The sequence below is a fragment of the Tursiops truncatus genome, chromosome 7, assembly GCF_011762595.2.
Source record: "Tursiops truncatus isolate mTurTru1 chromosome 7, mTurTru1.mat.Y, whole genome shotgun sequence".
NCBI classification, from domain to species: domain Eukaryota; kingdom Metazoa; phylum Chordata; class Mammalia; order Artiodactyla; family Delphinidae; genus Tursiops; species Tursiops truncatus.
In genome coordinates this window covers 15,502,263-15,522,554 of record NC_047040.1, presented here as the reverse complement: position 1 = coordinate 15,522,554, position 20,292 = coordinate 15,502,263, and the positions used below count along the sequence as shown (strand labels likewise).

Genomic DNA, 20,292 nt, shown 5'->3' with positions numbered 1-20,292 from the left:
AGATGTAACCATTGGGAGGAAATGGGTGAAGGCTATACAGTATCTCTCTCACTACCTTTGCTGATCCTTGTGAATCTACGTTTAAAAATCAATACTGCGGGGGCTTCCCTGGTGGCGCAGTGGTTGAGAGTCCGCCTGCCGATGCAGGGGACACGGGTTCGTGCCCCGGTCCGAGAAGATCCCACATGCCGCGGAGCAGCTGGGCCCGTGAGCTATGGCCGCTGAGCCTGCGCATCCGGAGCCTGTGCTCCGCAACGGGAGAGGCCACAACGGTGAGAGGCCCGCGTACCGCAAAAAACACAAAAAAATAAAATAAAATAAATACTGCCTTATAAAAATTGGTGCTCACAGCTTCTACTGCAGGCACTGTGTGCACTGCAGGAAGCCCAGTGTGCAGAGTGCAGCAATGGGGAGAGTTTCCTCTGAGGCCCCTCTAGAGCCCGCCGTGCTGTCGTGTCGATTTCCAGGGCTGCGGGGGTTGACTGTAAACCTCCTGCTCACTGGCCTCAGCTACCTGCCCAGGGAAAGCACAGAGAAATGTTTGAGGGTCAAAAAGAAGCACATTTGCCCTTAACTTTCATTCGACTCACTTGTTTTATAACTGCAGGATTTTTGCATTAAAAAATATTTTGTTGTTTTCTGTTTCATTGTCACTTCAAATTGGTGTTGCAAGTAGGTCAAATTCACACATCAAGTCTTCACTCTCCCCTCAGTTGTCACTTTTTCTCTGTCTACAAACATGCTTAGAATCTTCAACCCCCTCCTTACCCATCGCAGAACATCTGCGTTCAGCCCTAGCATCCCTAGAGTCTGACATTCCTGTCTTTCTTGAACCAAGAGACATCTTAAAAGAGTCACCTGAGATCAACACTCCATTTCTACTATATCACTTTTTTTTACCCGGCGGCATGCTAAATGAGGACATTATCTCGCATAAAATATGATTTTTGAGGTTTACTTTGCCTGTGTGTAATTTCATTGAGGATAGCTGACCAATTTCAAATTAAAAATTATAAAAGAGAGCCTTCTCTCTGATATACATAAAAAGCAAAGGAGATTTCTCTTTATTTCAATTGTACTCCAGATGGCAGGGACCAAGGCAACGGCAAGGGAAGCTGAATAGACGCTCACAAACTCATGTTCTAATGGCTACTTTTCCTGGTCTCAAGGTCGACAACGTCCACTCCTCAAGTGGACCTCAACGTCCACTCCTCAAGTGGTAGACCTCCCTGCCCCTCTTCGTTAGATTTATGTTTTTCTCCTACATGTAGCTTTCATCACCAGGAAGTGTTTATCAAATATCTAATTGTAAAAGATTTTTTCAAATATGTTCTACAACGGGAAAACTTAATCACAATATCCAAAGCATATCCCCAAAGTTATTAAAATTCCACATATTTCTAGACATGGAAACAAATGTATGATATATTGTTCAACCAAAAAAAAATCAAATATAAAATGTATTTATAATAGGACCGAATGTTTTAAACTGTATAAGCACGTATTTGAACAATTTTTTTTTTAAAAGGATCTGGAGTGATGAACCAAATCTTACCAGTGGTTCTTTCTGGATATTTGAAAATTTTATCTTATTCATTCTTTTCTGTATTTTCTGCATGGTTTCGTTTTGTTTACAATAGAAGGTAGTCGTTTTATATTTAGAGAAAATTAAAGGATTGTCATTTTATAGAAAAAATTCTCCTATGAGGATATGTTATACTTCTGAGGAATATTAGCTGCTAAGATTACTAACATTGTTCCATATAAGAATTTTTTAAAAATTACCATTGACATCTTTGTAACAAAATCCCAAATATCAGCTGTTTGGGTCATAATTCTTAACTTAGGGAATATTTATTAAATCCTATGAAGTACCCTGAAGCCTTCTTAAAGGTAACAATATAGCTCCCTCCATGTCTGTATAAAGGCCCCCTGTGAAATTACAGGACACCTTTTCCTGCTCTGTCCAAACAACCACGTGAAATGCCAAGAGCTTAAAATACATAATGTTCTTCTGCATTATTGGGAATTTCTTAATGCAATGAAAGAGTTTGGCCTCAAGAAGATCTCTTCTTTTCCTGGCCCAAAATGTATTATTAGAGAGCTCAGGAAAGTCTTAAGAAAAGTAGATGTTGTGTGTTACCACCCCACCTTTCATTCAGTTTTTGGCAAGTATTTTCTGTTGTTTCTTTACAAGCTATTTTGAAAGATCTCTTTTTACTGTTGTAGATACAAACAATTGCAAGTGGTTTTGCAGGCTCGTTAGTTACCTGATAGCAGTATCTTGGGCATGTTTTGTGTTGGATCTTGGTTCCACTTAATCTGATGACGGTGATTAAAGTAAAGCGATCCTGAAGTAGGATTCGATTGAGGGCATCACAACTACCGCTGCCAAATGTTCGATGTCTTCCTTAACTGGATAATAGAAGAATTTATCCATTTTTATTTAAAAATAAAACATAATGACTACTTTCAAAAATTAAATGAGCGATAGTTTCTTTAAAGTAATATTTTTCACTTTCCTAAAAAATATAAAATAATTTGTAGATGATATTAATTTTAACATAATTTTATTTGGAGTTGTATTAAATCTATGGGTTAATTTTGGGATAAGTGACATCTTTTTGACATAAAGTCATCTTATCCCCCTAAACATGTTAATATCTTTCCATTTACTTAACTGTTTTTGTATTTTTCAGTAGAGTTTTATAACTTTTTCCATAAACTCTTGCACCCCTTTTGCTAGATTTATTCCTAGATATCTTATATTTTTGTTAGTATTAAGGCAATGTTTTGAAATTGGTTTTCTGCTGATGTGTTGGAATGCAATTGAATCTGGTGTATTGATTTGGCAACCTTGCCAAACTTTTATTAATTCCAACAAAATGTCTCTCATTTCTTTGTGCTTGCTATGAAAACAATCAAAAATGGATTTTATTTCTTCCTTTTTGATTCCTATACCTTTCATTTGTTTATTTTTTTTTCTGCCTTACTGCACGGACAAGGACCTCCAGTATTATGTTGAGCGGAAGTAGTGATAGCACACATTCTTGTCTTGTTCTTGATTTTAAGGGAATGGTTTTAACATTTCACCATGGAGTATTATACTTGGAGTTTTCCCCTCCCTCTTAGAGCTTGTTTGCCAAGAAGTGTTCTCATGAATTTTGGCTAAATTGTGTTGAATTCTTTTTCTGTATCTATAATGAGAGGATCATATGTGGGTTTTTTTTTTTTTTAATCTTATAAAAGGGTGAGTTAAAAGAGATTTTCTTTGTTGACCCAACCTTCCATTTATGGAATATATACTCAGTCTTTGGCATGATGTAATCAATAGCAGTATTCGCTACTTATAGCAGAAATTATAAAAATATTACCTAACAGACTTTTTGTACCAGTGTATTTTTAAAGTATCTTCCTCCAGCCCCTTCTCCCACCCTTTCTGGCTTTGTTGGGTGATGTTTTTCCTAAGCACAGAAAAAACACTGGACAACTTAATGGTGTAGTTCATCTTCATGTGTCTATGAATATTAGATACATGTCGTAAAATTTGCTTAGTTATGTAAATATTCTTGAGCATATGAAATATCCTGTTCCTAAGGTGTTAACTAAATGCTTTTCTCTTGGCTAAAAATCCAAAATGTTAAAAAAAAAATAGTTTCTTTTTGCAGTGTGTTTCTGGACTCGTATTTATGAATCCACTACAGCATAACGGAGTCACATTGGAAAGATATGACTCAGGGGGCCTCTAACTTCCTCCTTCCTCAGAACAGGGACTGTTTTATAGCTCAGTATTCTGAAGATTCTGACCAAAACCAGAACAAGAATCTGCAGATCAGTGAGCGTGGGGACTGAGTGAGTAAACCAGAAATCAGAGTGACCAAGTACTGAATCACAGGATTATACCAAGCAATGCCGCGGAAGGAATCGGCATATTTGCATGTAGTGACCTTTATAAGACACCCACACTTAAAAGAAAAATGACATTTTTAGTAGTTTCTCCCCTAAAAATTGTCACATATTAAAATTGAAAATATATCACCAGACAAGAACGGCAGCTGTCTTATGAAGTAGTGCACCATGAAATGAAAGATCTAGCTTTATCCTGTGAATCATTTTTTTTTAATTTGACCTTCTTTTATTACTGAAGAGAAGGATTTAGGAGGGGCCAGCATGGAGAGAAGGAGAAACAGTGACATTCCTTCCGGCTGCTCCTCCAGTCATTTCTTCTTCCTGGTAGTTTTTGGGTGATCTGTGTTACGCTAGGAGCAGGTATTGCCAAAGTTTGTTCTCCCATTTTTATCTTTTCAACCGTGGGTTTTGGTGTTGTTAACTTGGGTCGTGTGCTACAAGGATGTTGGTCGTGGTGAGCCCTGCGTGGCTGCCCTTGCTCCAGCAGAAAGCAGTGTGTTCCACGTCTGTGCTGTACTTTGCGGGGAGACAGTGTAAGGAATGGGCTGAGATGGCGTTTGGCTTCTTACACTTCCAAACCCTGTGACCTTCGACAGATCACATAAGCTGTACCACCTTGGTTCCCTTATCTGTGAAACACTGAGGAGTGGGGAGAATAATCCCAGGTACCTCCTAGAGTCCTGGGATGTAAATAAGATCCTCAGTGCTCGAGTGCTGGACACATTGTGTCTGGCATCAAGCAAACCCTCAAATGCTAACTATTTTCACCATGGTTTCTGCCGTCCCACCAGCACCAATGTATCTGCTCCAGCTCCTGATACTGCTAATGTCCTTACCTCTATTTTTATCCAATGGGCCTTTTCTGGAATGAATCTCACCTCTGACGGCAGGGCACGGGTGGTGGGGTGGGGGATGAGGAACGTAGATACAAGCAGTGCAAATCCTTCTGTGCCGCTTCGGAATGGCTTCTACCCTACAATTTGGGTCAATCTTATGCTTTCGGTCGTTGCATTGAAATGTACTAACTTTTGCATTCCTTCCTTCTGATAGTTTGTGGCACCTAATCATTGGCCATAAAAATGCTTTCCCAGGTCCCGCTTCCCCTCATCTGAACCTGCTGAGTTATGGAAAGTGTATTTTAGAGTGTTTCTCGCTCTGAGGTAGCACTGTTAATGTTCAGCCAATACATATGAAGCACCTACTGACGTGCCAGACCCGGCGTCACCCTCTGAAGTCTCAGCAGGGTGTGCCTGCAGCTCGTCCTCTGGAAGAGCTCTCAGCCTGTCAGGGGAGACAGGGAGCAGAGGAACACAGCCCAGAGGGGAAAGGACAGATTCTCAAAGATCATCAATGTTCAATTGAACAAGGTCTTCCTTTCTCAGATTCCCTCGTTCCCCGTAAGAAAACTCTAAGAGAACATTTCAATAGAAGATGCTTCTAAGATTTCTGATGGAACCATTTAAGAGGATTTGAAATGTACCAAATATAGACAGATGTAGGAGAGCTGACGTTTTCAGGTTTTAGAAAACAATAAATGTGGACATCATATGGGAAAAAATCCTTGGAGACTTTTTTATTACAGCATGTGACATGTAGGTTTCATGCTTAAGACTAGAATTTTCTAAGTTAAGAGAAGTTAAAAATGGGAAAAGAAGTGCGCATGAGTAATGAGATAAAGCTTCGAACATGTGGGTTTAATCCCTGGCCAAACCCCAGCGCAGGAGAGTGTTAACTATTCAGTGACCAGAAAAAGGAGGGTCTCTCATGATCCTCTTGTCCACTGACTATGTGCGGAGTTTTGAGAATAAGGCCACCCACCCTTATAGGGCCCCACGTGAGTCATGGTCATCCCATGCGTGGTGAAGATGGTAACTAACCTTCACTGTTGGCACCTGGCCTTGCCCGGGGTGGTGGCTCTCCTTTAACCACAAAGCAGCGCTCACAAAACAGGCAGACCAAGTGTTGGGCTACACACACGCTTTGTTCACACGTGCTTTTACTAGCAACATCTTTCTATATTTTCTGGCTTCTGTCTTTTAAGAACCTGGGAGATGCGGCAGCACCTGCTTGCCTTCCTGCGCGACCGTAAGGGGTTGGTTCCCGGTTGCAGTTGCCTCCCTGAAATAGAACAGACTCCCACCCCATTTTATCCCACACCTGCAGTTGCTTTGCTGATTTACATCACTTGCTTAATCCATGTAGGCATTTGAATTTGCTGCTCCTGGTCTAGAAAATTCCAGAGTAAAGGAGAATGGCGAGCGTTCCCAGGGTAGAAGCTCTCAGGACACTCAGAAATGGTAGAAGCAGCTTCTCTTTAGTGCTGCCCTGGCATGTCCTGCCTGATACTATTTGATGTAGGCAGGGGTCCCCAGGGGAGAGACACAGAATCACTCGAGTGGTTAGGCCATCAAACTGTTGTTGGTCGGAGTGTGCGTGGAAAAGGCTGATGACTGCTGATTAGAAGAAGCCTTGAACGTTGCCCTTTCTGAATCCTCCCAGGCTTAGGTGGACCTACCACCTGCCCCCTCCACACACTAGCCCAGGAGCTTCATCCTTGAACTAGGCTTGAGGGAAAGGATATGGTGGGTTTCGAAGAATGAAGTGGATTTGCGTTGATGGAGGAGATGGAGAGAACATTCCAGAAGGAGGGAATCACAAAGTGAAGGACTGGTGGCGGGAATGAGTGTGCCATGTGGAAGGAACGCTTAGGAAACCAGATGGACAAAAGCAGAGGAAAAAAGTGAAAATAAAGTTGGTTAGTTGGCTCCTCAATATGTTCTTGAATGCTAGGCTGAAAACATGGGGGAGAGCTAGTCATTGTTCCTTTTAAACAGGGGAACGACCTGAAGAATGCAGACGACGAGAAAGGTTAATTTGTGGGCTGAGTACAGGGTAGGTTGAAATGATGAGAGATAAGAGAGAAGTCGGGGAGCCGTTGGAGGTGGTGGCTGAAGTCTTTCCCCTGGATTCTGGTCATGACAGGAGAATAAAGAGAAAGTGGTGAGTCAGAAACACCAAAAGCCAACTGACAAAACTTTTTTTTTTCTTACATCGAAGCTATATAAATAATCAAAAGTTTAAAGTGAAACAGTTAATCTCAGTACCCAGATTACCCAGAGATAGTCCCTCTTACTATTTTGGGGTATAGATTTCTGGACACCTTTTCTATGCATATGTTATATATATGTATATATCTTTAACAAAAATACTGGTTTCCAATCTGATTTTCTAGTTTAACATATCTTGATCTTCGTTCCACATCAACAGATGTTTGTTTTCCATATTTCAATGACTACATAATATTCTATCTTCTATTCATTATTTGCCATGATTTATTTTTGCCAGTCAGGTGAGGTCATTTCCATTTTTTTCTGCTAATGTAAACACTGTAATGAATATCTGTGTGCATATCCTTGTTGAAGGTTCTGAGACATTTTGAAAGGATTTTCAAGACTTGAAGATGGATGCCTTCTTTGCTCATTGTATCCAAAGATAACTCAGCATTTTGACTCTAAAGAATTTGGGGCATGATGATTATGTTACCGACATAAATGAGAAAATATGGGAAAAGGAAGAATTATAATTTTGAAGGAAGGCACTATAGATCAGTTTACAATTTTTTGCTGTAGGTAACTAAACCCTGTTACTAGTTGCTTGAAATGTTTTCTTCTCATGTAACCAGAGGTCTAGAGTTGGTGAATGCTGACATTTTGTTCAGCTGCTTCACAATATCATCAAGGACTCATGATGCTAAGATGGCTGCTGTTACTCCTGGCATCATAGCCACGTTCAAGTTAAGAAAGAAGGTGGAAGTAATGGCAGCTACCTCTATCCTTTTTACAAACAAGACAAGTTTATCCAGCAGCTTCTCCTCACCTCCTCACTTCTCACTGGCTAGACTGTGTCACATGCCCACCCCTAAATGCAAATGAGGCTGGTAAAGGAGAAAGAATTGTCCAGATTGACTTGCCCCATTGCCCAAAGTCCAATCTGAGTTAGGGTTTTGCTAACAAGTCAAACATTGCTTATTAGATACCACCCACCTTTTGGGTGGTAAGCAATTCATGATGTCTTAGATACTATGCTTTGAAAAACTGAGTTACTGGGGCATTCAGGAGGTATTTCTCTGGGCAGCAAGGAACCCTGGTATCCAGGCCAAGGCTGCATAATAGAAGAGAAGATCAGAATGATCATTGCATAACCATAGAGGGAACCAAGGATGGTAAATCAGACACTTAAGACAACGTTTAACAACACATTATTGAGTTTGAAGGAGAAAACTATGGGACGTGGGAAGAACTAATATTTATTAATTTTATGTAGTTGTTTTCATTTCATCTTTCTAAGGGTAACTTAGTCATTCTCCAAATATTGACCAGTGTTGACCATGTGCTGAGCTAGGCACTGGTGTACGTACAATGGTGAGTAAAGCAAACAAGCCCCTTCACTATTGAGCTTATAGCCTATTGAAGGAGGCAAAATAATACCCAGAGAAACAAATAATGTCAGGGAAAAATACGTGCAGTGAGGAAACATACAGCTGGACAAGGGGATGGAGAGTGATGGGGAGAGACGAGTCTCCAACATCACCAGGAAGCTGCTTCATCATCACCACTTTACTGCCAGGGACACTGAGGTAGGCAGGCTGGTATCCAAAGCCACAGGTGGTGTTCTTCAGAACCTGGCCTCTGATCCAGGTCGAGCCCTGGAGCACGTAATTGGGAAGTCATCCAGCTGGGACCTGGGGGACCACTTTGTGTCTGCATCTAAGAGGAGACCAAGCATCTCGTGTCGGACTCTGTATATGAGAAGAATTCAGCCCGGATGGCATCAAGCTCCTTTAAATTTGCCTGTGCACTACATCAGGGACCAGCCACCTGACTTCCTGGTCTCCACTGGGCACTGGTCGTGGAAACGCAGGGACTATATTCCATGCCATGAGCTGCCTGGACTCACCAGCACCAGGTGTATGGGTAGGATGGAGAGGTGGTCGAGGAGGGCTCGCAGGCTCTGGACTCCAGCGGCTTGGGTTTGAAGGCGTATTCTCTCACTCGTCGGTGTATAAACTTGGGCAAGTTAGCCTCTGTGCGGCCAAGTGTCCTCACCTGCAAAGCAGGACTAATCCTAATTTCTGCCTTAGTGCCTAGTTGTGAAGAGCATCTGAGAAAATACAGGTAATGGGAGCATGGGAAGCACTTAATAAATGCTCACTCTGTGTATTGCTTCTTTTGGTGGCTTTTGGAGAATCTTTGCATCCTTTGATGTGTTCACATTGCAGAGCTAGCCTCAGAAAAACATAATTTTTTTTTCCATGCAGAAATCTCACATTCGCACATTGATAAACTGTGAGCGACCTGGGGGCACGATGAGGGATCGTGTTCCCCGGATGGTACTTTCTGAAGCACAGCCTGCTCGGAATTTTACCTTCCGATTCGACGTGCTTTTGCAGACATCACAATATGGAGCCGGTCAGACTCCTAATTATGACAGTGGTCCAGAGCCAGGATCCAATCATCTAGTTGACAAAGAACTTGGTACAGAGGACGGTGACCAGCTGTTCCCCATCTCCAGTGAGCAGAGAGTAAGAGGAAATGGGTTTAAGCGGCGTGAAGGATTTGGGTTATTTATGGCAGAATTTCCTGACAGTGAAGGTTGCTGAACATTAGGGGCTGGATTAGAGAGAGAGTTTGTAGAATTCCAGTCTGCGGAGATTTTGCAAACATACTCATTTGTGTGATTATTACATGGCTGCCTTCCAACCATGCTCTCTGTCTTGTCTCTCTCTCTCTTTCTACCCCTGTGGTGCTTGTAACCAAATGAACTTTCTCTGAAAGACGAGGCGGGAGGAGGCTGGTCTGCAGAGAAGGGAAGAGGGCTCCTGGTTAACCTGTCTTTGTCATTCTGGGTAAGGAGGCATGAACACCAACAGCCTTGGACTGAAAAAGCCCACCTGGGCCAGGTGAGATGCAAAGATGGTCAGGTTTAGGACTTGGATGAACATAGAGGACACAGGCTGGCCCTGCAGAAGGCAGCCCCTTAGGAGAATCAGCTGATTCTCATCACAGGGCTGGTGGGAGCTCACACAGTTGCCAGGCTTTGATTCCCGAAAGGAGTATGAATTTTAGGGAGTTTAAAAATTCTGACTTTTTTTTAACATCTTCATTGGAGTATAATTGCTTTACAATGGTGTGTTAGTTTCTGCTGTGTAACAAAGTGAATCAGCTATATGTGTACATATATCCCCATATCCCCTCCCTCTTGCGTCTCCCTCCCTCCCACCCTCCCTATCCTACCCCTCTAGGTGGAGACAAAGCACCGAGCTGATCTCCCTGTGCTATGCAGCTGCTTCCCGCTAGCTATCTATTTTACATCTGGTAGTGTATATATATCCATGCCACTCTCTCGGTTCGTCCCAGTTTACTACCCTTCCCCCTCCCCATGTCCTCAAGCCCATTCTCTATGTCTGTGATAACTAACTTTTAAAAAGCCGGTTACATGTGGGCCAAAGTGAGTGTACATCTGTGGGTCGTAATTCAAAGTGCAGGGCGCTCTTCTGTGACTTCGGCTCTGTCAGTAAGGAGAAGACAGAGCATCTCTCCGAGTTCAAACATGGACTTGAGGCAGAATTCCTCTCTTGAAGTGAGAACCTCTGTATACATGGGTTGAACTGTAAGAAATTCCTGTTTCGTAGATCAAAAATTATCAAATATTGTCAGTTTCATATGCTTCAATCTGAAGTAATCATTCACCACTCAAGAAAAAGAATATTAAATGTAAACCGTGTTCTCTCCTGTAGCATCAAAAATTGCCACCTCGGGACGCCCCTCGTGGTCCAGTGGTAAAGAATCCGCCTTCCAACGCTGGGGACGTGGGTTCGATCCCTGGTCGGGGAACTAAGATCCCACATGCCGCGGGGCAACTAAGCCTGCACTCCATAACTATTGAGCTCATGTGCTGCAAACTACAGAGCTCACACGCCCTGGAGCCCACGTGCCACAACTAGAGAGAGAAAACCCGTGCGCCACAACTAGGGAGAAGTCCAAGCAGACCGCGTGCCATAATGAAAAAGATCCCGCATGACTCAACAAAGATCCCCTGTGCAGCAACTAAGACCTGACGCAGCTAAAAAATAAATAAACGAATAAGGAAAATAACTATTAAGAAAAACAAAACTTTGCTGTGCAAAGTGAATCATTAAAGAAAAAAAATTGCTGCCTCCTCTCAGTCATCCTTCTTTTCTCTTTCTGTCTTCCATGTAGTTATAGGCTGCCATTTTCTACAAATATCATTAGTTTGAAATCAACCAGGCATAGCTGAGGATAAAACAGTTGTTATTTGTAGACAGATGGGCAGATTCCCAAAGTAGGAAGAGTTCCATTTCAGCCAGGGTCCATAATGCTTCTGGTGGCAATCAGATTGCTTACTGATGCTTCCGTTCTCTTAAACCAAAGGTGTAGTGAGGGAGTCGTGGCTGGCAGACCGCCTCGCAGGACCCAGAAGAGGAGGTCCTACCTCTGATGCCACGTCCCTTGCCGCCAGCAGTCTGACTCCTGGGAAGCTAGAGGGTGAGGCGGTCGAGCCTTAGTCCTGTCAGAGGAGAAAGACACGAGAAGAACCTTGCTTTCTGCTCTGGCCTCCCAGTGTGTCCTAGAACTCAAACTCCGGTGGAAGGATTTCCCCAGTCAGTTCTGAGAGCTCTCTGGATAAACAGGGGGACGCATTTTTTTTTGTTTTAACCATTTAAGGTTTACCCTCTATTGATGTAAGTTCCCAACCTTTTTGCGTATTTTCTTCGTAACATGGATCATGCGTTTTGACCAAATTGCATAATGTATTCTCGTTCTCTTAATTAATTGGAGTTCCACCCCTGCCCCAATTTCTTCACTTTTAGTAAAAAGTAGCAAATGAATAAAAACCGTACTCAAGAGAGGGAGGAAAAAAAAACTGGAATCAGAGACTTAACAAAACTCCCCACTGAAACAATATTCCAGAAGCTATTTTCGGAATACCTATGAAATCAATCATCTGGGGGCTGTTTTGAAGGACGAAACCACATAAAATGATTCATGTATTTTCTTCATGTGGCTTTAAAAAAAGTATAATCTATTCCTCCCTCTGTTGATGGTGAACAGTTTGGAAGTCATATTACTGTTTAGGAAACACACGTGACCATGCATGACACCATCCAGCGGCCTCTTTATCTAGTCTAATAAGTGTGTAAAAACTTATTTTGATGTGTCCGAAGAGCCTAAACCCTCTGCGTTATCTGTGGCTGGCTCGAAAATTGCAGGACAGTCATCTGAGGGCTGAGCCCTGGGCTGTCCTGAAGCACAGCCACCCCAAAGGCTTCCTTCTCTTATCAAAAGGGGAAGAATCCAGTGCTGCTTTACTTTCCATTGACTGCTCTCTCAGCAGTTTGGTGCCTCAGGTTTTAGACTGATGGCATTGCAAAGGCACTAAAAGAAGGAAAAGAATAATATACACTGATTTTAAAATATGTTCTCATGTTCACCGAGCAGGGATGCATGGAGACATACTGCCCAGTGGTGGTTATCTAGTGCCTGATGGGGTACAACAGTCCTCATTATCATCATCAACAACAACCTACATTCGCTCAGCACTCTTTTTTTTTTTTTTTTTTTTTTTGCGGTACGCGGGCCTCTCACTGTTGGGGCCTCTCCCGTTGCGGAGCACCGGCTCCGGACGCGCAGGCTCAGCAGCCATGGCTCACGGGCCCAGCCGCTCCGCGGCATGTGGGATCTTCCCGGACCGGGGCATGAACCCGTGTCCCCTACATCGGCAGGAAGACTCTCAACCACTGCGCCACCAGGGAAGCCCTCGCTCAGCACTCTTGATGTGCCAGGCACTGTTCTAAATGCATTTAATTTTCACCACTCTGTAAGGCAGACGTTTTATTCTTCTGTAGTTGAGGAAATAGGTATAGAGCCAGTACCACACAGCTAGAGGACAACAGAGCTAGGATTGAAAGCCAAGTTCTGAACCATCGTTCTGTCTTGCCCCTTTTGATGAGGGTGCCAGAGGCCATTTGGTTATATCCCAAAGAATGCATGCATTTCGTGATCATTTTCTTTTAACACTACCGCTTGATTTTCCTCTAGAACCAGGAGGTCCCTTTGGAACCTCCAGAAATCAGACCTATTGTACTTTATGTCTTCTTTTTGCCAATGCAAATCAGGAAATTTTCTCTGTAACCTGCCAATAGTCTAAAGATAAAGAGAGAAGAACAGAGCGATTTTTATCTAACAGAGATAAGGGAAGATACGCCCCAGGTAACCCTGGATGGATACTGTTTACACGTTTCTATTGGGGTTAGACTCGAGAAAAGGTGCCGCGGTGAAATGGGCTGCAGCTCTCTGCCCAGACGGAAACCTTGATGCTAGGAGAACTTGGGAGAGGAAGGAGGGGAGCTCAGGGCTGCTATTTTGTGGTCAACTTCGAAGGTCCTCACGATCCGTGCTTCAGAATAGATTTCTCCTCGGTGTGAACCACAGAGGATTCACGGTGTAGTGGGATCCACAGTGCATGTGGATTTGTTCCTGGTTAGTTGAACCTCTTAGACTGGACAGGGAGACTTTTTGCTTGAGGGGTTAGAAACTCAGGCAAGTCTGAGCCTCAGTTACCTCCTCTGAAAGTGAGGTAATTGCACAAAGCAGTGGAGCTTTTAACAAAGAGACCAATGTGAGCCTCCCTCCAGACCTAGTAAATCAGATCGTAAGAGCGGAGTCCAGACGTGTGTATTTTGCACAGCTCCCTGGGTAGTCCTTATGAACTTCTGGGTGATTTTAAGGTCCCTTCCGTCCAGAGTGTGTGTTGATGGCAGCTCACTCTTTGTCCCTCTGTCTGTTTATTCAACAAGTGTCTATTGGATGCTTGCTGTGTCGTGGGCAGAACACGGCCACTGTGCTGGATGCCAGGGATTCTACAGGAAGGCAGTGGTCAAGCTTCCTGCCTTCAAGGAGCTTGCAGTCCACTGCAGACAGTCCAACGGGTCCAAGAAACTCTCAAGTGGGGTACAAGCCGTGCAGAAGATAGCACAGGGTCGTGCAGCGCAGCCACAGAGAAGGTGGCCAGAGAAGGCATCTCCGGGCGGCAGGGGGTGGGGGGACTGAGGGCTGGCATCTCAGAGGTGAGAAGGAGCCAGCCAAGCAGAGAGATATGCTCAGTAAACAGGGGGGAACCTGCTCCACACACTGGAGGAACAGGTAGTAAACCAAGGCCGGGGCGGCTGGTGCGTGAAAAGGAGGTGGGCGGAGATGTAGTAAACAGGAGCAGCAGTCAGATCTCAGGGCCTTGACTGTGGTCAGGCATTTGGACGTGATTCCAAGTGCAACAAGGAGCCATTGTATGGAGCAGGTTGTTCACTCTTCTTGTTTTTAGACGTAAATTGATTCTCTTGGATTCTTATTTGAATAAGTTCATTTTGTCTGCTCTGTGATACTTGGCAAGGTGGATTTACGAAATTATTACTTGATATTTGATCATTTAGGCTTGCGCTTTCTCACGCTTTTAAAAGGTACAGTTCAGGGCTTCCCTGGTGGCGCAGTGGTTGAGGGTCCGCCTGCTGAGGCAGGGGACACAGGTTTGTGCCCCGGTCCGGGAAGATCCCACATGCCGCCGGAGCGGCTGCGCCCGTGAGCCATGGCCGCTGAGCCTGCGCGTCCGGAGCCTGTGCTCCGCAATGGGAGAGGCCACAACAGTGAGAGGCCCGCATACCGCAAAAAAACAAACAAAAAAAACACACAAAAATGTACAGTTCAGTGTTTTGGTTTTAATATAAATTATTTATTTATTTTTGGCTGTGTTGGGTCTTCGTTACTGCACGTGGGCTCTCTCTAGCTGCAGCGCGCAGGGGCTACTCTTCCTTGAGATGTGCAGGCTTCTCATTGCAGTGGCTTCTCTTGTTGCTGAACACGGGCTCTAGGTGCGTGGGCTTCAGTAGTTGTGGTGCGTGGGCTCAGTAGTTGTGGCACTCGGGCTTATTTGCTCCACGGCATGTGGGATCTTCCTGGACCAGGGCTCGAACCTGTGTCCCCTGCATTGGCAGGCGGATTCTTAACCACTGGGCCACCAGGGAAGTCCCGAGTTCAGTGGTTTTTAGTATATTCACAAAGCCATGAAGCTGTTTAGATTGTACATCAGTACTATCTACTTTTAGGATTTAAGAATAAATTGCTTTAAGTTACAAACATGTGGCTATATAAGAAATAATAGTCGCAAGAACAGAGTGAGTAAAGGAAGGCTTGGTGAGACTACAGAGAAAACACAGAAGCACTCCCAATTCAGCACATCCAATAGAACTTTCTACAAAGATGGGAAGGTTCTGTATCTGCGCTTTGTCCAAATTGGGAGCCGTTAAGTCACATGTGGCCGTTGAGCGCTTGAAATGTGACTAGTACAACTGAGTAACTGGAATTTTTATCTAATTACATTTACATTTAAATAGCCACATATGGCTACCATATTGGCCAGTGCAGTTGTATGGCAACTTACAAATTCACAGTCTTATCTGAGATCATTCTCCCCATCTCCCCTACCACTCCAGCTTCCAAAATGATTGAAATTTTGAAGCATATGCTATACAAATTGTTGTATTTAAACTTAATCCTCACTACAAAGAAAAAGCTGCAGCCTTCCCACAAGGAATCCAGATGACGGACGGGGGGCGGGGGAGATGACATAAGGGAGGGAGGAGCCTGTTCTGGAAATATATCTGGGCAGGAGTCAACTTGGTTGGCAGCAGGCATGGGTGACATCTGTGCGATCACAGGAGGGCAAAGGAAAGTCATGAGTTTGGCCTCGGCTTCACAGCTCACAGGGAATAAAAATAATTCCAAAAGCAGAGTATTTCGAGAGTACGCGAGACTAAGATTTCTTCTGCTCAGATTGTGGGTCGCTGTGACACAGGAACAAAATCATCCCTTCTAGGAATCTGTCGCCAAAGTATCAGTTAAGAAGAATCGAAGAGCCATGAAAGATTCTTTAAACTCTTACAGTTCAACTCATTAAATTGCTCCCCTCCCTAAAGGTCTGTTTAAGTTGTTTCTGTTATTTAAAAAAAAGGTCTTCAGTAGCTTGCATTTTTTTCTCAAGGATTCGCTTTTCCATCCTTTAGAAGAAGAAAAGTAGCCCAAGAGGATCTTTCAGCTTTATTAATGTTGTAAAATATTCAGTGTCTTTTTTCATTGTTCTTTACATCCTGTTTTCCTTTTTTTTTAAATTATCATGTTTTGCAAATATGAGGCACACATGAAGGTAAACACACCGAAGATGCTTTTTGTCCAAAAACTTCCAATACTCTTAGAGCAAAAATAAATCTTTGGCATTTATTGTGTATGAAGTTAAAGATGGGTTGGCCTTTAATGAATAATTAATATTTACCTATAAAATATAACATGCTCAGGAGAAAACCAAAAATATGCACTGACTGCTTGACAAACTTAGAAGAGAAAGTAATCGACCTCTACCACGGTAGGGTTTTAGGGCAAGTGCACAAGTGGAGACAGATTCCATAGGTCAGAGTATTTTGAAGATATTTATCAAGCTACCAAAGCATTACATATGATACATTTTGCCCTCCTACCTTGACATATCAATCTTCATGTGACCTGGAAAGCTAGGTTCGTAGTTAGAATTCTCAGTCCCCCAGAGTTCCACGCTGGCATGCGGCAAAGTCAGGGAGGCAGCCTGTCATCTGCGCGGGGCTGTATAATGGACTCCCCAGGTGCCCAGGCTCCTTCCTCACCAAGCAGCCAGCCCTCGGGTCTGGGGAAGTGCACACTGGTGTCTTGTCTACGCTAGGAAACACAGCCCTGGGGGAGAGACCTGCACAGGCCCCACATGCAAGCTTGGACATTTGGGCAGGGAATGCTGGGGTACCAGGTGCCTAGAGAAAGATCTAGAAGACTGGGCATTTCCCCTTGCTTTAGGAGGAAGGACACAGCTGGAGAAGGATCAGAGTGAGGCGTCTAAGTCACAAAGTCCAGGGCACAGAGCCTGTGGCCTGGGTCTGAGGGCAGCGTGGAATCCTTTATGTTTAAAGAGCCAGTGACCATTTCAGTGCCTCTCTGTTGGAAGAAACTCTGTTCCCTAATATGCCCCTTAAATCTCACCACCTTAGGACCACAGAACGGTCTCTTATTGGAGGTGCCCTTCAAGATCTGGTTCTACAGGTGGTCTCTTTTGCAGTCGGGAACCAGAAATTTTCAGTTTGGTGTTTCTGAGGCTCTTGAGGGCTTTTATTTCTATTTTTAAGCTTTCTTGAGATATAATTCACAAACCATGCAATTCACCTATTTAAATGGTTTTCAGTATTTTCAGAGCTGTGCAGCCATCGCCGTAATCAATTTGAGAACATTTTCATCCTAAAAAGAAGCCTGTACCCACTAGCAGTCCCCCGCCTCCATCCCCCCCGCTTCCTCCCCACCTCCACTCCAACCCTGGGCAATCGCCAATCTGCTTTCTGTTTGTCTGGATTTGCCTACTCTGTACTGAGTGACTTTGCACTTTTAAAGTAGTTTCCCCTTTCATGTGTCCATAGTCCCAGAGACAATAGTAAAATCTTAGTTACATCCAACCGTTTTATTTTTCTCATGAGATGTGGATTAGTGCTTCTTAAACTTTAGTGTGCATGCGAATCACCTGGGGAATCTGGTTAAAATTCTCAGTGATTCCCCAGGTCTGGGGTGGGCTTGAGATTCTGAATTCCTAACAAGTGATGCCTATGCTTTGGGTCTGGGGACCACACTTCAAAGGATAAGGGCGTGGAAGATGCTGAAGTCATTATTTTAACCGGAGTAGCCTCCATTTCACACAACGTGTCAACAACTTGTGATTTCAACTGGCTTTAGGATGGCAGGTTTCCATCCCAGCGTAGAAAGTTGGGGGGGGGGGGGGAAGGAAACATGTGCGTGGGGAGGGGGAGGAGGGCAGCAGGCAGGGCTTTGCACACATGGACCTCTGTCTACCATTCTGAAATGAGGGCTGTGAGGACCCCAAACGTCCTTTCTCTCTCCTCTTTTCTTCCAACCCGTGCTCCCCCTGCTTCATCAGCATCCTCGTGGAAGCAGAGACACCCCATCGTTTAACTCGGTCTGGTTCCTCATCAGCGCTGCAAACCCGTGTTCTCTGACCATCTCTGATGCGTCAGGGTCATCCGTTCTGGTCACACAGCGCTTTCCGGAAACTGTGTTCTGTGAAAAGAAATGAGAACCACATTTTCCACACTTTGGTATTTTCAGTGAGTTCTGTGTCCTTAGGTATCGGAGCCGCGGTCCCCCGTTTGCGGGGGAGGCATCCGAAGCATGCGTCACTCGGTGACAGAACTGAGCTGAAGCTCGGAGCCCAAGGGTTTGCTCAGGGTGGGTCTCTGCACAGCCTGTGGCATTCAGTCGCCTTCCGTGGAGAAACTCGCTTTCTCTGGGTTTCATTAAATTGTTTTTGTTCCTGTGGTTTCTTGCTAAATAACTGTATCATCAGATCCCAGATGGCAGAGCCGAGGCCAAAAACAGAAACCAAGCTCTCTTCATCTCCCATGATGGCCCACAGAGGCTCTGGGAGCATCGGCTCTTATTGCAGATGTGAAACAGAGCACATCCTTGCAGGCTCATCCTGGGCTGCGGGACTGTGGGTGGCAGAGGCAGGTCGTGCGTGAGACCCTCTGGGAGCGCAGCTTGAGAAGTGGTTTCTGTGACCTCTACTCAGATGCATTTCAATCTGCAAAACTGGGAAATCACAGAGGAAGGACAAGAATGTGAGCACAGAGCTGGCCGTTCAGAGCACGCCTCTTATCAGGTCACTTCCCGGCTCAAACACGCTCAGCGGCTCCGCGTTACCCACACGATAAACCCAACCTCCTTATTACTGCCTACAGGACTCCTCTCTCCAGCTCTGGTCACCCCTTCTAGCCTTGCTACCTACAATCCCCCCTATACATACCTTATGCTCTAGCTATCCTGGCCCCGGTTCTCTTCCAGGAACACTGTGCCTTGCTGCTTCCATACCTCCCCTCATGCTGTTCCCTTCAGCTGGAATGCCCCTCTTCCCTTTCTCTTTCTGTCACAGTTCCAGCCTCCTACCAGGACAGCTTGCTTTCCTCCTGCTTCTTCTCTTTGTTTTTTAAATCTTCTCACCTTCTTTCCCTCCTCTGTGCTCTGCTATAACTAGATACTTCAGACACTTGCTATTATCTGTACTTTTATTTTTTAAAAAATATTTATTTATTTGTTTGTTTTGGCTGCACTGGGTCAGTTGCAGCACGCGGGATCTTTTAGTTGCAGCACGTGGACTCTTAGTTGCGGCATGCGAGATCTTTAGTTGCGGCAGGCACGAGGGATCTAGTTCCCAGACCAGGGATCGAACCCGGGCCCCCTGCATTGGGAACGCGGAGTATTACCCACTGGACTACCAGGGACGTCCCATTGTTTATACTTTTAATCAAAACCATGCAAACATGACTACTATTCATTGAGCTCCTACTGTGTGTCTGGCGTGGTTTGATGTGGTTTACGTAAGTGCCTTCATTACATCTTCCAAGAGTCTCTGCAAGGGAGGTGATGTTACACCCACTGCACAGGTGATAAATTCAAACTTCCCCAGAGTTGCCCAGCAGTATGTCATTAAGGCTGGAGCCGACACCCAGATCCTTGTCTTGTTCCGCTGATATCTATTTATCTCACCCAAAGCTTGTCAGAACTGAAGAGGGAGGCCTCTGGCTCATGTACAAAGCCCTAGACTTCCAAGCTCACGGAGGACCTGGTTTTACCTGTTGAGAGACGGATTATGGGACAGTTTCTCTGCCTCAGCAAAATGACTGTCCCAGGTCATGCCCATCTCCAGGTCATCCTTTATTTCTTTAGCAGTGTGCTTTGAGCTGTGGCCCTCAGGCAGCCTTAAACTGTATCCCTGTTGCTTTTGCAAAATCTGGCAAAGAAACTTGAGGTCCCTGGGAAACAAAACAAGCAAACAGCAGTAAGACCAAAAAAATGCAAACAGGTGGTCGCAGGGAATGCTGTTGGCGTGGATGGTTATTTGGCCAGGTTGAGGAATGAGCAAGGTGAGACAGCGTCCATGGAACGGTACCTCCAGGGGCTCCAACGGAAGTGGGCAGGGAGCTCCTGTAAAGAGGTTCTTGGGTGGTGAGATTCCTGGTCACCTGACTTACGGACGTGTTTGTGGTCTTGGTCTGCCCTGGGATCTGCCATGAGAATGTGTGAGTGAGAAGGGGAAGCACAGTAAACGTGGAACAAAAAAGTGAAACAGTCAAGCTTGACCGAAATCATGATCTAGAAGAGTATTTAAGGACCTAGGGAAATGCTCACAATACAATAAATAATACTTAACATTTTAAGATTCAGTGGAATCTCA

At 44.5% G+C, this 20,292-nt stretch overlaps 1 protein-coding gene across 4 annotated transcripts in view; it reads left to right on the top strand.

Moving 5' to 3' along the window:
* The window catches only part of SGPP2 (sphingosine-1-phosphate phosphatase 2), a 128,431-nt gene that overhangs the window by 14,025 nt on the left and 94,114 nt on the right, over positions 1-20,292 (top strand). Inside the window, exon 2 of one of the 4 annotated variants that reach the window (XR_012332965.1) lies at positions 10,706-11,121. The exons of the other annotated variants lie outside the window; for them this stretch is intronic. The gene's annotated coding sequence lies outside the window, so the exon portion shown is untranslated. Of the gene's footprint in view, positions 1-10,705; positions 11,122-20,292 lie in introns of those variants that run through there. 4 annotated transcript variants of the gene reach the window in all.